We start from the raw sequence: 15,356 nt of genomic DNA, 5'->3' as shown, positions 1-15,356 counted from the left end.
TTACTACAGCAAAATGAAATAAAAGCTATTTTAAAATTAATGCATTTACAGTGATGGATGTGCTCTCCCCTCCCTCCCCCTCATCTTCAATCTCACAACTTCAAACATGCCACAGAGCACCTGAATGAGCTAGAGTTCAGGAACCCATGGCCTAAAAGGGTTTATGCTACTTAGCCTCCTTCCCATTTTCTGTACTTATTAAGAGTTGATTATGGGTTTGATCTCAAGACTTTTTGGTCTGGCTGTTGGACTCTTCCCAGCAAAGGAAGGTAGGGAGGTTTGGGATGGTGATGTGCAATTAGCATTTTTGTTGGTAACGTGTGAATACTCTATCCCACTCCAAAACATGAAATCTAAACAGTACAATTTCTAGAGGGAACCATGCTGGCCAAGGCTCTTCTAAATCATGGGGATATGGAGCTGGAACTATTCAGAGTCCCAAACAGAACATAGGACTGAACAGAACACATGAATCAATTAATTAAAAGGAAAATTTGTTGTATAACACTAGGTGATGCATTTCATCACAAAAATGACAAGACGATTTTAAGAATTTATTCCAATTTTATTTCAAAGCGGTAACACATTATGTCACAGGCACGTACACACAAGGCACATTTCAAATGTGTGGTGAAAACTAAAGGACAGCCTGAAGCAGATACTTGGACACCAACCCCCAATTTCCATCTGGCCCACTGTAACCAAAGCAACCAAAGACACTAAATTTTCCTCCCACACCAAACAATGCAAAGACATTAACAGGTCTGCATAGCACAGTTGGTTAGAGCATAGTACTAATAATGATAAGGTTGAAAGTTTGATCCCTGTATGGGACAGCTGCATATTCCTGCATGGGGGGTGCGAGTTGGACTAGATGATCCTCAGGGTCGCTTCCAACTCTAGCATTCATTTTGTCTGCTGTAAGGCCACTCATCTTATTTGTCATTTGCAGCTGGAACACCCATGCTGGCCTGTTAGGATAAATGAGTTAGCAGTTACTCTGGAAGCCTATGTTCATGGCTATTCCTCAATAACCTTATGCCACCTTATCCTCTCTGCAAGCTAAATATCCCCAACTCCCATAAGGTTTGGTTTCAAGATCATCTTGGTCACCCTTCTGGGCACATGTTCCAGCTTGCCAATATTGATCTTAAACTGTGGTATCCAGAACTGGACACAAGACTCCAGGTAGGGTCTGACTAAGGTAGAATAGAATCCCTTGATCTAGACACTACGTTTGTTGGTGCAGTCAAGAACTGCATTAGCTTTTTGTAGCTACATCACACTGTTGAATCATGTTAAGCATGTGGTCTATTAAGACACAGATCCTTTTCATGTGTACTCCCTGTCAAGCCAGTTGTATCCCATACTGTATTCCAGCCTAATTATAGAACCCTAAAATTTTGTAATTACTGAAATTATTTCAGTTGAAATTGTTTATGTTAAGTTTTGGTCCTGTTGCTCAATCTGTTATGAATCAGGATTCAATTTTCTCTTATCTTCTGAGATATTAGCTACCCTACTTTGGTGTCATATTCAAATTTGATAGGCATCCCCTATATTGCTTCATCCAAGTCATTTATAAAGATGTTGAACATCAGCCCACAAAAGAACCCTGCAGACCCTACTTGTCATTTTCTTCCAGGATAGCAAGGAACCATTTGGTGAGCACACTTTGGGTATGCTCAGTCAACCCAGCTACAAAACCACCTAACAGTAACATTTTCTAGCCCACGTTACCAGTTTCTCTGCAAGAATATTGTGGGGGGACTAGTAAACTATTATTCAGGCACTGTTAGAACCAGTGTTTTTTTCTGGGGGTACTCAAGGGTATACTGTACTGGCACCTCCTTTTTCTAGAGAAGTACCGTTTAAAACTGTGGCATATAACAACTTCATGGCGAGTACCGACACTTTTTCTTAAAGAAAAGCACAGGTTAGAACTGCATACCAATCTCTGCATAAATTTCCCATTTAAGGAAACTTTGCCACTCCCCCTACCAGATGCTCCCAGTAGCATCTGGAATTCAAATAGACCAGATGCATGTGGAATCTTCTTAAACAGAATCAGTCTTCATCTTACCAGTGGATGGAAAGTTAGGTTGAGTACGGTCCACATGATACAGCCTACCAAGACATTAGGGAATTAGGGAAGCAGCTTCACAGCAAAAGCCAAGCTGCATCAGTTGTTAGGTTTCAAATCCTAGTTATCACTGATCAAACCTCAGTAAAATCATACAACATTTAGGCTTTAAAGGATGGAATGCAATTAAGGCAGTGAAGGAAAAGAAAGAGATGAAGCATATAAGAGTTGCATTGGAAGCAAGCAAGGACACCGCAGGGACTTGAACCCCATCCTGGAAACCAGGAGTGCCGACCACCAGTGTCTTTTGCTTTTTTTTTTTTTTGTAATGCAGCAAGGTGAAAAGCAAAACCTGAGAAAACACAAGATTGTTCTCTCAGGAAAAGAAAAACCTTAAGAGAGATTTGGAGATTTGAAGGAATCTGCTTCATAAAGCTTCCGCTTCTGACTACTCCCTTATTGCGACCTGAAAGAGTCTTAGCACAAGAGTTGCAACACCCTCCCCAATGCCACTCTGTGGATCACAACTGGAAATCTGCTGCCTAGCCAAGCACATGGTACCCACCCATTATGTCCCACGATCACAACACGTACAACCGCTGGTTACTGCTTTTATCATACAGCATTTAGATGTTTACTTGTTCAGAGTCTGTGCCTGTCATATCATCAGTATTTTGCTCTCGGATAACGTCAAGGGTTTCAGTAGTTACCTTCCTTCAACTGCGATGTTAGTTTGGAGTGAGAAGTTACTGGCCAAACAAGCCGATTGCTAGCTCTGGTTTTGAAATTGGTATTTTAAGGGATTACCTTGAGAACAGAAGTACTGGAGAGGATCCAAGCTTTAGTATGGAGTCAATGCTTTGTGTTGGCTGAGTTATGTGCGCAATAGCTGTTCCTGGAAGATTCTTAGCAGAAAAGCGGGTTGCGGCATAATCCCACCCCCCACAAAACCTCTTAAAGCACTTGTCAAGTCACTGACTTAAAAAACTCAAAGATGGCCATGATTCAGTGTTAGCACCACCATGGCCACAGACACCTTCTAGTCTGGTGGCAATTCTGCCAGCCCATTGCAGAGTTATCACAAAGGGCCCCATCCTGCCAATGACACTGGGCAAGCCAGTTTTTTCTCAGGAGGTTCTTCAATTCTTTGCCATTAGTTCTGCCTCCACTCCAACTATGCATTACAAGGTGTCTGGAGAGGCTTCGGAGCATGAAGCTCCTCTTTCAGTGGGGATCCCTTTCGGCTGTTAAAGCTTATCGGGTCTCAACCCACCATTGCCTCAAGCATCCGTTAAGGATGGAATTTACATACATTATTTACTCCCATTGTGATTAGGGTTTCAGCATAAAGCTGAACCTAGAGGCAGAACGGGAAGATGCATTAAAAACTTCCCAGTCTCTTAACATTCTGGCTTCATGATTCCTGCTGTGAAAAGAGAGAAAATGTGGTTCACCTGTTCTTTTGTCCATTGAAGTGTGAATTCTTGTGTCTGGCAGTTCCTTCTACTGGTCTGTGAAAAGCAATCTAGAGACACTGGTTTGTCACCAGCCCCCTCCCACTCACCCCATACAAAAGTGCTTTGACCACAACTGTTTCTTACTGCCATGACTTCTGTGGCTCCTCGAGGAGAGCTGGCTTTATTGGGGTGTTGTGTGCTGTTGCTCAAAACTGTGAGGAAACTGAAAAAGGAGAGACCCACACAAAAGCATTGCACAGAAAATACGACCACTAACTGGTGAAATGTGATGTTCGCTTCTTGATGGTTTGTTGGGTTTTATTTCTGGTGTCTGTGAGATGTGAAGACGCATCTGGAAGAGACTTAAAGGCTTCAGTACCCTCGCCCCCTCCCCCAGCAGCCAAAGAAGAACAAAACAGCAGGTTACCTAAAGCAGCACAGTCAAAATGCATGTGTCTCTCAGTCATACAACGAGCGTTTACACGGCAGGGTTTTTACTGGACATCGGATTCAAGAGCTCCTTTCAAACCACAGGCATTTTGTCACTCAGCGATTTATTTCTCCTTCAACAATCACTACTCCACACAAGGGAAAGGAGGCAGATTCATATTCTCTACGCAAGCAGATCAAGCACACTGCCATCATTTATTACTTGCCAACTGAACAGATCTGCTTCAGACACGCTTCTCTCTGTGAAGTCTGCAAAAAAGAAGAGCTGGGACAATGTGAGCCCCTCCCGCCACCCCCAAGGTGATCAAGTCAGAACAGCTGTTAAGTGTACGAGCGTCAGTCAACTCACTGCAAAGGCCTTCACATGCGCACAGAGAATGTGGCAACAGGAGAGAGTCATCATCCTGAGCAGCTTCACAAATGGTGCGTTAGGGTCTAGGCATTATGAGATGAAGCCTCTGAAACAAGACACTGAAACAGTTGCCCCCATATCACCCCCCTCAGCCCAGCCCTGCATGTTGTTAACTGGAAAGAGATGACAGCGCTAGCACTACAGGAGATGGATGGCAAGCATATCAAAGGGGCATGCAAGTTTCTACATAGGCAATGCTAGGCAAGACCAACAAGTGTTAATCTTTGGTTTAAAGTACACAGACGTACACACTTGTACTAATTCTGTCCTCCTCCTGTGTCTGGATTTTTGCCTGGTAAAATTGCCAAGGCTCAAGTTCTGGGAAGAACACAGCTTCTTCAGCTGCAAGATGTGAACTTAGGCATTTACTTACCCCAAACCGCTAAGTGTTTTCCCCCACTGGTCTACTTTTAAGCATTTTAGAACTCCTCCCTTGGTCAGATCACATTCCTTAGTTACAAGACCTCTGTATGCCAAGTGCCTGGATCTACCATCTGCCTCAGTGGAATGGGGAAAGGAGGAAAAATAGGCTGCAAAGATTTCCTGCCTGATTTAGAGAACCAGTCTTCCGTTCAATTTCTGTGCTTGTCCAATAAAGACGGGGGTGTTCACGGAGAAAGAGTCTGAAAGAACAACAAGAATGCCCCCCTACCCCCACCAAACAACCCGAGAGCGATTCACAAACAACAGCAACATCAACAGCAGCATGGTTTATTTTAGAACAAAGACGACAACTTCCTATTCTTGGAGTACTTTGGTCATTTTATTGCAAGTGTATTAATGTGCCACCTCTAGGAGGTCTTGCACAAGTGCTTTGAATGCTACCATTACTTTGCTCTCTGCTGCATGCTTCTGTGATTGGACTGGCATTGAATACACCCTCTAAAGGGCAGGGATGCACCACCTATAGTGGTCTGCTCCTATCAAGTGGGCAAGGCGAGGCCCAGACACCCAGGAAATAACAGAAAGCATGATCATCAGATTAGTAGAGCTGTAGCTCCCCCTTTGAGGGCAACTGGGGGCCATAGGCAACCCAGCAAGAAGCGTGGTTAGCAAGCAGCCAGTAGGGCTGATCCAAATGACTCCGGCACCTACCACAACTTGGAAAGATGAAGCCACCCACCTTTCTGACATGCAATTCTGGCAGAATAGGTAAAACTTATCTGTAACAGATGCCTGCTCGCTTATACAGCTCCCCGATGGAACGAAGCACATTTCCTCTCCTTAGGAGTGCTGAGCACCTGTCTGAGGTAAAGAAGGACAACAGCACAAGGCGCCTCCTCTCCTCTCCAACACACGTTTGATCCAACACTAGCGTGGCTTTGCATTATTCTCTCTTCGTTTCCATTTAGATTTAGGAATATTTCAACATCGCATTATTCTCTCTTCCAATTCCATTAAGATTTAGCAATATTGCGTATCAAATAATGGGCATCACACTTTGGTAGGAAGCTTATTTGCCGCTCCCCTGAAGATTCTTTTTCAATTTTGCTCCCACACTGAAGAAATGGGATCTCTCTCACTGCTTTAATGCCAACTCCTCCTCCTCCTCATTGCATTGATTTTGGGAATTTCACAGAATATCATCATGGCATTTCACACTCAATCCACACACTTCAAATCTGCCTGCTTCCTTGCTTATGACCTTGTGGGTTTTCCCCCCTTGGTTGGCACTGGACTTTCACTTGTTTAACATCTGGGACTTTTTCCATCAATCAAAGGAGTAATAGCATAGGATGGTTCTGCCTTTACTTATCCTCCACCAAGAAGCTGCTCCCTCTGCTTATGAGGCCTTGCATTTCTCAGGCTCCTTGAGGCTAGTATTCTGAAGACGGATCTGAAAAAGGGCTAGACAAGAAATGTTTCCCTACCAAGCCCCCCCACTGCCCGTAGAAGACAAAGACACATATCGAACTATGAGCATTAGACAATCTTTTTTCCGTTTTAATGGTATGACTTAATCATTAATCTGCTTACATGAGCTGTTTAAGTCTTGTCATTGTTAACGTTGAATTGTTTTCAGTATGTTACAGAATTCATTACGCAAGAATGTTCATCAATGCAAATAATTCCTAGACTTGGAACTCATACACAAGACAAAGCAATCAAAAGCAGAATCTTACTTGGAAAAATTATACAAGCTACCATCAGAAGGAATCCCACACCAGGATCATTAAGCTCCTCCTTTCTCCCTGAAGCCTCTACAGTGGCATTAAGACATATTAAGCACCTGCAAAAAATGCCAAAAGAAAACCACAAACCACTAAAGGCATGAAGAGTTCAACCCCACCCCTGCCAACTCTTAGCTAAGCAGGTCTCCCCCGCAAAGACCCTCCGTATCTGCAAGTTGTTTTCTTCTCCTGCCCTTTAGAGGGAATGCAAGAGAAGCAGCTCTGTTCATTTTGGACCCAAGGGATTCACAGAGACCTTTCCATGAGTATTGGCCGTTACTTGGAAGGAAAGTCTTTTCTGAATATTTCAAGAAGTACTTGCCGGTCTAGAAGCTTAATAATCTTTTTTTTTTCCAGGCCTAACGTTACGATTATCCTGGGAAAAGAATCCGAGAACAAGTTATCATCCCCCATGCCCTCCCTAAAACCCGCCCCGCCCCCGTCCAACCAGACAGCCCCTTCCACATGAAACACTGACGCTGAAGAATTCTCTGCTTTTTAGCCCCCTAAGGAAAACTTAGCTTTCAAGTTCCCAGCTCTTCCGAAAGGAGTGGCTGAACGACCAGGGCTGCAGCACAAACGCCAACTTTAAGCACTGTCCTTTCTTCCTAGGCAAAGAGAGCTCCAGCCTCTGGGGTGGTGACCTTGCCACAATACTGCAGGACTACAGTTCTAAACCAAGCCACCTGGGGACGCTACAGTACCTGCAAAGAGGCTAGAATGAAGCGGGTGTTTATCCCTCTCCCCAGTGCATTCCCCACTCCCCCCATCAAGGCTAGCATGATTGATTGTCAAGAAGGTTGTATACTTAGCACTTTCCAAAGAGAAAACATGCAATTTGACCCCGGCAGGATCCTCGACTGGACATTGCTCTAAGCAAAAGCTCCTCTCCAGTGGCTGCTGCTCCTTCCCAGGTGCCAAGAGGTGGCCACCTCTTTTTCTAAGCGCTGCCATCAGCAGGATGTTCCTCAAAAAGGCTCCTGTTTTTTCCCCACACTGGAATCATTCTCAACAGGCTTCCTTCCTTTTTTTGCTTTAAGTTAATTATCAATACTGGAACATTGGGAATCCTCTAGATCTACATTCACAAACACACCTGAAGGGACAAAAACTAAACAAGATTTGGGTGCCTACCCTCCTCCCTCGACGGGAGGCCCGCAACAGGAGTCCAACAGGCAGGTTTCTCTCACCCCTTTTTCTGTGGGTGCTTTTGCTGCTGCTACCTGCAGTGTTCTGTCTGTCCACCAGGTTCTCGACTCGCTCATTCTGGGGAGGGTTGCAGATGCTAGCTAACCATTCTCAGGGCTGGATGGAAAAAACGCTAACCTCAGGAACCGGTGGGACGGAAACGAAGCACGTGCAGACTGCCTGTTAGCTTCTCAGCAATAGCTTCTCGGCAACAGACAACGGGCGCAATTATGCCTGCAAAGAGAGAAACCTACAACACCAACACCCCTGCTCCCCGCACCCCACAAAACAGCCCTTGACAAGGAAAACTAAGATTACAGAGCCTTCCCATTAGGTTACCAACTACCGAGAAGTTCACCGTCTTCACCGCATATTTGCTCCTTCATTCTTGATCTAAAGCTAAGTAAGGCTCTTCCCTCAGGAGTTTTCTTGCTTTTTTTCTCAATGCTTTCGGTATCTTTTCTAGCTTCACCAATTTGCACTGGCTGCTGGAATGACTCTTCCTAACTTCAGAATTAGGTGCCAGATGCCAACCCATTTTAAGGCTGGTGTACCAGATACTTATTTTAGTCCTTCGACACCTTATATTTTAAGGAAATCCTTCCCACTGCATCCCTTTGAAAAAGAACATCTTTCACAAAGTCCTTGAGGAGAAGCCGCCACAAAATGGCTGCAAACAATTACAAATCTCTGTCCTTTTCATCTCCTCCTTCCTCTTTGCTATCCTTTTCAGACACAGTTCTTACAGATTTTGCTCCTTTTCCTTCCCTCCCTTTTCTCTCTTCCTGGATCCTCTTCTAAGTTGCCTTCTACCCTTCTATCTTCTATGGCTCCTTCCTCTCTTCCAAGTCTTCCCAGTCTTGGTTTTTCTACCTTCAGCAACAAAAGCTTAACCCTTTCTTTAGATGGAAAGGCCTCTCTAGTTGCCTTTTAAAACAAAAGCCTGCCATCTTCTCTTCATTTTGCACTCTGCTTGAAGCAGACTTCAGAGCCATCTACTTTTACATTCAAAACTAGTCCTCATTTAGTTTGAAATGTAAATATAGCTCCCCCCTCTATCTTCTTTTATTTCTATCTTCAAATATTTTCTTTTTCTTGATTTTCTTTAAAATCTTCATCTTTATATTTTTCTTAGTTTTCAGTTAAGTTTTGTTTACCTGCCTTTTCTTTTGGGACTTTTAAAAGCCCATAATCTGCCAACAATTAACAATTTCCCTTATTTTTTAGAGGTTTAGTTCCTTCTTCAGTCTTCTCTTTGCTTTCCATTCTCTTTTTAATTAAATTATTGCCTGTCCTAATGATTTTTAGGATCAGATGCCTTATTAACTCCAATCTTTTTAATAAAAAATATAAACTATAGTTAATATTTTAGTAGCATAAAATTCTCATTTTACTATGAAAAATATTAGTTATAGTTTAAAAAGCAACTCATCTATGTTATTATTTTCCTTTTTAAACCCATTTTCTCTTCTCCCAATCACCAGAATAAGTCCTATCTGCCTGGCGCTCCCTACACCTCTGACAAGAGAGGGGCGGAGACCTGTATTTATAGCCAGGGACAGTCTCACTCACTTGTGTTGGCTGCTCCTTCCGCTGGCCAACAGTCATAATAAGCACAAAACATAGTTCCTGGCACCATTAAACAGAATGGATATAATGTGCTCCTTTTAAATGTGTGTTCTCTGAAAAGCTGTGGTGTTAAATTAGCATTTCCTTGCAAAATTAATACTTTACAGAAATAATTAATTACACTTCTTACTGCTCCTTTCTTCATCCTTTTGTTAAGGTGGCCTTCCTGTCAGTGCCAGCTCAACCCAGGTGATTCTGTAAATTAAGAAACTAGGGTTGCCCAAGTTGGTCTGTTACCATGTATGTACCGTAATTGTATACTGGAGTGAGAAGCAGTCCCATTGCCTTTCTGCATTCATCCCTAACCTAGCTACAAAATGTCAAACTGACTTCCTCTCTGCAACAAGTTTGCAAGACTATATTAACCTTTTTGAATTAGTTTTCACAACCTAGCTTTGCTGGGTTTTGTCTATCTAGCCTTTGTTTCAAGAGCACAAGCCAGGCTGCATGGCCACATCCATGTTTCAAGACCCAAAACAACCCTGTGGAGCTGGGCCAAGAGGCAGTGTCGGTTTTGTGGAGTGGTGATTTGAACCCAGGTCTCCCTGAGAGACCTGGTGATCACAACCACTGCATCACTAAAGTGCCTAACACAAAGATGTAATGAGATTTTTAAAATGTATATAATAAATGAGTATTAGAGATACAGGAACAACAGGAAAGGCAGGATGCCCACATATACAGGCCTCCACCACCAGAGAATTTTCCATTGTATGCACAACATATGGAGGGCAGACTTTAAAAGTCTCCTCCTCTTGGCATTTGACGCCTCATGAATCCTAAGTGTGTTTACTCAGCAGTAAGTGCAACTGCCTTCTATGGGGCAGAGGCCCATGGCAAATAAGGACAATGGAAGAGCCTGTTGGATTGGGCTAAGGGCCGATCTGAACATAAATGTGCCTAAAATGGAGAGGCTTTGTTGTGCAGTGGTTAGAGTGTCAGGGAGACCTGGTTCAAATCTGCATTTGGCCATGAGGAAGTCCATAATGTCAAGTTTTAATCTACCTCACAGGGTTGCTGTGAGGAAAATGGAGAGGGGGAGAAGCATTTTTCTCTTTTTAATGTAAATTTAAAAGTCAGCGTGGTGTGGTTATAGAGTGTCATCAGCCAAGTCCTGGGAGACCAGGGTTCATATACATGCTTTGGCCATGAAGCTCTGTGTGTGTGTGTGATCCTTGGCGCCAGTCACTCTCAGCCTCACCTACCTCACAGGGTTGTTGTGAGGACAAAATAGGCTTGGAGGTGAGATTATAAAAGTCAAAACAAAGACATAGAAAGGGAAGAACCGCATACACCTTGCTTTGCTCCTAATAAACGTGCTTAATGCGTGTGGCCACACCAACAGGTTTTATCTCTCAGCTGCTGTTACAGATTTATAGAATGATTTTAAACCTCAGTTCACTAAGAGGAGGGTGTAAAAGGTGGGCTGAGGGCATCAAACCAGGGAAGAGCCGACATGGTTGTTTCGGCTCCATATTGCTGTAATGAGGATTCAGTATCAGTGTCGACGAGGAGCAAGAAAACAAACGAAAAATAACGACGAGCAACGTTATCACGCCCTCAAAATGGCCGCCGTGTTGACATTCAGCTTCGCTGAGGCGAATTCAGAGGGGTGGGGGTGGGGCCGGGACACACGCAGCGCGGAGTGATACCAAACGTGAGGCAACGAGGCGGTGGAAAAACACCGTCCGGCTGTGTCGCAGCAACCTCCGCTCTTACTGTCGATGGGAGGGGGAGTTTAGCAGGCCGGCTCGATCTGGTTCAAACCGGTTTCAGGCGGTCTACGTGACGTCTGCTGTGTGCCGCAGTGACTCACTGCGCGTGTGCGAGGCTGAGGCGCCCTTCTTCCCCCTCCCCCTCCCGTCTTCTCCCTTTTTTGGTTTTCCAAACTTGCAAAAGTGACACTGAGATTGGGGAATTTGTTTGTTAAGGAAAGAAAGGGATTATCATTCAGTCAGGAACACTAGTTAGTGGGGTGCATTTCTTATTCGTTTATATCCCACTTCCTCAGCTTTATCCTTTCTCTGTCTAAACTACCTCAGGGTAGTTTTGAACCTGACATCTCCCTCTGGTCCTACAAAATCCCACATCAACGGGAAAATATTCCATCACCCATCCTGTGCAATATACACATTGACTACCTCAATGAGAAGAACAGAGGCAATGTGAAATAGTGGTTAGAGCGTTGGGCTAGGCTGGGTTCAAAATCTGCACTCAGCTATGAAACTCTGTAGGTGACCAGTCACCTTTCGATCTACAACAACCATGAGAGGTAGTTTTAAGTAAAAAACAGATGATGGGGATACCACACCTAGCTGGCATATTGAACTCCTTAGACAAAAGGTAGTAACCACATTAATATCCAGGTACATGCAATATGCAGTCACCAAAACAAGTTTTAAGATCAACACCCAAACACATAAGGAAGAGGGCAGAACTAGCAATATAAGGCACTGTTGTTAAACTGAGTGGAGATTTGAATCTGGGCCTCTCCTGTTTCAACACACTAACCATTGCCCTATACTGCCTCTTGAGTAAGAAGGATCAAATAAAACATGAGAGCTGCCTTCCACCAGGTCAAGGTATAGTCCATCTAGCTCTGTGCTCCTCTTGACTGGTATCAGTTCTCCAGGGTTTTAGGCAGAGCTGATCCTTTTAACTGGAAAGGGCCAGGGATTGAGCCTGGACCCTCTGCCTGCAAAGTGGGCTCTGAGGCCTAACTCTGAGGCTTTTTGTATAAAATACTCAATACTTTTTTTACTTGCCTTCATGGAAGGGTTTTCCGTTTTTACTGTAGGCTTGTTGGATCATTTTTACTGCATTGCAGCAGCAAATGAAACAAAAGGGCTGTGTCATCTGCCACCTTAGTAGTTTTTTTTAAATCTTTAGGCTGGAAGTTCTCTGCTAGGTTTAAAAACCAAAACAACTAATATGGTGTGTTCTGGTTTGTTTGTTTTTAACAACTTCTATTATTTTATAAGGAAAGAAACTACAGTTGTGCCTTCTGATACCAAACACATGATTCAGTGCCTGTCAGTTTGGAAACAAAAGAGGCCGACACAAAAATGGACAATGGTTTCTGCATACTCAGCGAAGTTCCTTAATAACTCAGGAGAGTAGTGGTTTGTAATTTTGAATAAAAATAAAATGAATGTGTGTGAGGGGGTACTCTCAACATGACCCAAAGACTCGTGAACTTGGGCCCAGCCTTTGCTTCTGGTAAGGACAGAAAATATTGAAACACTTGGATGTGCCTCAACTTGTCTTCACGAAGGGCCCCACTGTTGTCCTTCCTGATTCAAGTTGTGCCTTATGCCAGTTTCATACCCCAATTGAGCTATAACAATAACACATCTCAAAAGTAACATGTGGGATCTTTAGCTTGAGTCTTTTGAATACAGAGCTGGAGGGACCTGGATTTCGTGCTGCAACTCTTCCTAAGACCCGGGATTTCTAACCTAACAACAATTGCCCTTTGCTATGGATACTTCTGTAACTGAGTAAACTTTACACAGTTACCTATGCTATCAATTGGAGCAAGTATATTAAAAAGGAACAATTATACTGTATTAAAAAGGAACAATATTTTCCTGAATCAAATATTTGGAAATGAGACTAATAAAAAAAATTAAAAATTAAAAATTTAAAAATGTTAATAAACCTAAACTTAGTTAAGTAACCTTTTATTGATTTATTTCATGGATTTATGAAATTCCTGCCTGAAACCTGGAGAGCCTTTGCCAGTCAGGGTAGACAGTACTGCTTTAGATGGACCAATGGTCTGACTCAGGACAAGGCAACTTTATTTGTTTCTATGTTTCCAAAATGGTGGCAACTGCAAATGCTTGTAGCAACATTTTTTGTGGAGGGCGGGGAGCATTGTTTCAGGCTGCTCTAACTGAAAACCAAAACCTGACAAGAGTGTTGTTGTTGTTGTTTCTGTTCTCTGAGCCAGAATGGGGGTGTTGGTTTTACAAGGCCCAAGCTGAATGGCTGCCTGCCTTCAACAGAGCAGTTGCATCAAGTTATGCAACCTTATTTGGAGCTTCTCTTGGCCCCATCCTGCTTCTTCCTTATTGCAGTCAGCACAAAGCTCCCTTTGGAAGGGCATGGAGAATGACACGGCCTCCCCACCTCCACCACTTTCTTCCTCCAGAGCTCAGTGGAATTTTCCCAGAGCAGAGCTGGGAGGGGGGCGGATGCCACTCTTTTGTTCTCTTTTCGTGTTTTTTCCCCCTGACTCACTCCTCTTTGGATTGGATGTGCATGTTGCCATGCCAACCAGCTGCTGCCAGGATTGGCCAGCACTCTGTTGCAAGGCCAATAAATGTACTTTCCTCCCCTCATTTTATTCTTGGCGATAGTGTGTCATGGTGCTGGCTGCCAGGGGGATCTGCGCATAGCAGGAAGTTATGCAACTTCTTGCCTTTTTTTCACTTCTAGAAAGGCCTCTTCATGCAGAGTTTCCAGGTGGGGAGCCGAGCTCATCTCTTTCACCAAAGGAGCTTTGTGACGCCTTTATGATGGCACATTGGTTGTCTGCGAAAGCTGATGCCGCAAGCAGTTTGCTTGTCCTGAATATGCCACATGCTAGCTTTTATAAACATACATGGGTATTGCTTCAATCCAGGGATGCCACATCTTTGCAAATGGGAGGGGAAATGTTGTGGGCACACACACCACAAACACACACATGCTTGCAGCACAGCCACACAAACATGCACTCATTGTCCTGTCCTCTGACCAACAACAAGACTTGAAAAAAAGATTTTCTCTTATCACAGCTTTGACACCGCTGCAAATTGCCCTTTCACTGCAATCATATTGCAGCACTGGAACTCCACCCCACCTCCACAAAAATTGCCTCCTGCACTGCAAGTAAGTCTGGCCATCTTTCAAGGCTAATTTCATCAAGGCTCCAGGACCCTTTGAGTATCAGATAAGACCTTTGTAATCCCATGTGCACCCATGAGCTCCAGAATAGCCCTCTCCCTTCTGGCTGTATGTGTTGCAAAGGGACTGGAGGCATGTTCAGAATTCTTTGTGGCGTGGCAAACCACCATCCTGGTTGTGGGCAATGACAGCCTTGGAAAAGAGAGAAAACCAGCAGCAAGAACCCACTCTCTAGCCCCTCAGCTTAATCTCCCACTAACAAATGCAAAAAATAAAAAAGTAAAAATAAAAATTAGAAGAGATTGATAGCAAACGGGCTGAGGATAAATAACCAAGGACAACATAAAGGAAGAAAAATAAAATAAAACCCTTTTCTACCACGCAGACTATGGAGGCAGGGCTCAAAATGCAGGCATACTTTTCAGTAATGCTGCCTGCACAGGCTGTTTGCAAAGGGACTAAGGAGGGTGACATCTAGTGGTTGGATTGCATTGCTGTTTCAAGAAGGCAGCAGCCCAAGGCTGAGGGACTCTGGTTGTCAACAGGCGTGACAAAGAGGTCAATGCAAGAGGTGGAAAAAAAGGACACTTCTCAATCTCATGCCAAAGGAGGAAGAGGAAGGCACTTCCAGCAGCGAAGTGCTTGAAAGATGAGTCACTGTGCCTAAAATGGTTCCTTCTCTTCCTCAGGAGGTAAACTTGCTCTTGTGGCTGTGAGTCAGATGCCTGCCCAGGGACAGGAAGAGAGCCTGTTTTGTTAGATGACACAGGCAATCCAAGTTTACCAACAGATCTTTACTTTGAGGAGGAAGAATATTCATATTTTCAATCTTGCAGGTAGTCATGTTTAAGGCAGTGGTGGCCAGCCTTTTGGGGATTCAAGGCCACACTCCCTTTGGAGAAAGAGGCAGAGGGTGATGATGGGTGGGGGGTAAAGCAAAAAGCGAGTGAGACACCCCTTTTCTCTCTCGTGCGGCCCTTCATTCATCACCCCTTCATCCAGCACCCTTTCATATTATCTCTCTCATGCAGACATGCCCATTCACACAAACACCCATCCTCTCTCCTCTTCAG

The 15,356-nt window shown here is 43.9% G+C and overlaps 1 long non-coding RNA gene across 1 annotated transcript; it reads right to left on the bottom strand.

The window, feature by feature from the left end:
* Window positions 1–544: 544 nt before the first annotated feature.
* LOC309521296 lies at window positions 545–11,845 on the bottom strand. Its single transcript, XR_014214610.1, has 2 exons — window positions 10,783–11,845; window positions 545–9,585 (listed from the first exon to the last, which is right to left on the bottom strand). It is a non-coding gene; the product is annotated as an uncharacterized lncRNA (long non-coding RNA).
* Between the last annotated feature and the right edge of the window lie 3,511 nt (window positions 11,846–15,356).

This window comes from Podarcis vaucheri, assembly GCF_965113315.1.
Source record: "Podarcis vaucheri genome assembly, chromosome: 16".
Classification (NCBI taxonomy): domain Eukaryota; kingdom Metazoa; phylum Chordata; class Lepidosauria; order Squamata; family Lacertidae; genus Podarcis; species Podarcis vaucheri.
Note: the sequence above shows the minus strand (reverse complement) of the source record. Positions and strands in the feature narration are given on the sequence as shown.